Consider the following 2073-nt stretch of genomic DNA (forward strand, 5'->3'; position numbering starts at 1 on the left):
GCCCGAGATCGCCTCACGCGCTACCCAGGGGCCGTTCCCGGGAGCCAGCTTCAGGCGCCAAGGGGCCTGAAACGTGTGGGGCTCGTAGTCGGGGACGGAGGAGGGGGTCCGGGAAGGCCGCGGAAGGGAAGGGGGCGATCAGGCAGCGCCGCCATTTCCTGCGGCCGTGGCCGACAAGGAACCCGGGCGTCAGGCGGATAGCGGCCCAGCTGGGAAGGTAGGGGTCGGCTGAGCGGTGCTTCGACGGGTAGGGGTGGGGGCGGGGTCCCGTGCACTCACGCTCCGCTCCAGTAGCCGAAATGCCTCCTGCTCTCTCACTAGCGACTGACAGAGAAACGGAAGTGACGACAGCAGAGAGACGCCGGTCCCGCCCCGCTGAGACTACGCACACGCGATGGGGCGTGGCTTCCTCGCCAAAAACCGACACCGAAACCCTTTCCAGGGCCTTAAAGGGCCCACCCCTCAATCCTGAAGTGACACCGGGAAAGATGCAGCGGAGATTGGATTTGACTGTGAGTGAAAGAGGGGACGAATTAAACATGAATGACGAGCACCGATGGTTTTTCCAGTAGTCATGTATAGATGTGAGAGTTGGACTATAAAGAAAGCTGAGCACCGAAGAATCGATGCTTTTGAACTATGGTGTTGGAGAAGACTCTTGAGAGTCCCTTGGACAACAAGGAGATCCGACCAGTCCATCCTTAAGGGAATCAGTCCTGAATACTCATTGGAAGGACTGATGCTGAAGCTGAAACTCCAATACTTGGGCCACCTGATGCGAAGAACTGACTCATTTGAAAAAACCCTGATTCTGGGAAAGATTGAAGGCCGGAGAAGAAGGGGACTACAGAGGATGAGAAGGTTGGATGGCATCACTGACTCAAAGGACATGAGTTTGAGTAAACTCCGGGAGTTGGTGATGGACAGGGAGGCCTGGCGTGCTGCAGTCCATGGGGTCGCAAAGAGTCTGACATGACTGAGTGACTAAACTGATGAGCACCGGGCTTTGCACTTGTTCCGTACATGTTTCTTGTATTAAAGTGAAATGTCTGAAAAAAGATCTGAAAAAGTACAACACTTCTGGCCCATTTTCCAAGAAATGATCCTTGCCCACTACCCCTACTCTGGTATTTGATCCAGGCTGGTAGAATTCAAAGGAAGGAAGCCACAGTCATAACGTTTAATTCTAGAAAGTGCAAAAAAGTCTTCCCAGAAGTCCTTACCACACACCCACACACTTATTCCTAAACTGAAGTTCTGGGAACTCCCTGGAAGTCCAGTGGTTAGGACTTGGCACTTTCACTGCCAGATGCCTGAAGTTCAATCCCTGGTCAGGGAACTAAGATCCTGCACGTTGTGGGGCAAAAAAAAAAAAATGTACCTAAACTGAAGTTCTGCAAATGTGACTTCACAGAAGGCAAGAGATATCCGTGCCATAAGCAGGAATATGATTCATAGAGTCTTTGAATCTATATTTAATTAATGCCTATTATAGCCAAGAATACATATTCAACACACATTTATCAAGCATCCACTATGTTCCAGGCACTGCAGTGAGGCACTTCACATATAACACTCGTCCTAATAAGCACTTTCCAGTGTAGAAATGATTGTTCTCTCCATTTTATAAAGAAACCAAGGGTTTACAAGGTTAAATGAGTTCTGCTGTAGGTGATACAGAGAATGAGTCATGAGTCAAACCCTGGATGCTGCAGGCTGAGGGAGACCTCAAACACTCTAGCCCACTTCTATGCATGCAACATCAGGCTACATGACTACTTCTTAAAAATGAAATACTTGCTGTCTAGTTCCTTTTATGCAAAGCACAAAAAAAGCAAAAATAATCCATAGCGATCTAGGTCAGGTTAGCCTCAGGGGACTATCACTTGGAGTGAGTATGAAGGAATCTGCTGGGATGCTGAATATATCTTGGTCTGGGTGGTAATTAGATGAGCATTGTTCAATTGCTAAGTCATGTCCGTCTCTGTGACCCCATGGACTGCAGCACTCCGGGCTTCCTTGTCTTTCACTGTCTCCTGGAGTTTGTTCAAACTCATGTCCATTGAGTCGCTG

The 2073-nt window shown here is 49.2% G+C and overlaps 1 protein-coding gene across 1 annotated transcript in view; it reads right to left on the minus strand.

Annotated features, from left to right (window-relative positions):
• Positions 1-384, minus strand: part of SUB1 (SUB1 homolog (S. cerevisiae)) — a 22195-nt gene extending 21811 nt beyond the window's left edge. The window contains exon 1 of the mRNA XM_010853836.1: positions 280-384. The gene's annotated coding sequence lies outside the window, so the exon portion shown is untranslated. The remainder of the gene's footprint in view (positions 1-279) is intronic.
• Positions 385-2073: the final 1689 nt, after the last annotated feature.

Source organism: Bison bison, unplaced genomic scaffold (genome assembly GCF_000754665.1).
Source record: "Bison bison bison isolate TAMUID 2011002044 unplaced genomic scaffold, Bison_UMD1.0 scf7180017864331, whole genome shotgun sequence".
Lineage (NCBI taxonomy): Eukaryota > Metazoa > Chordata > Mammalia > Artiodactyla > Bovidae > Bison > Bison bison.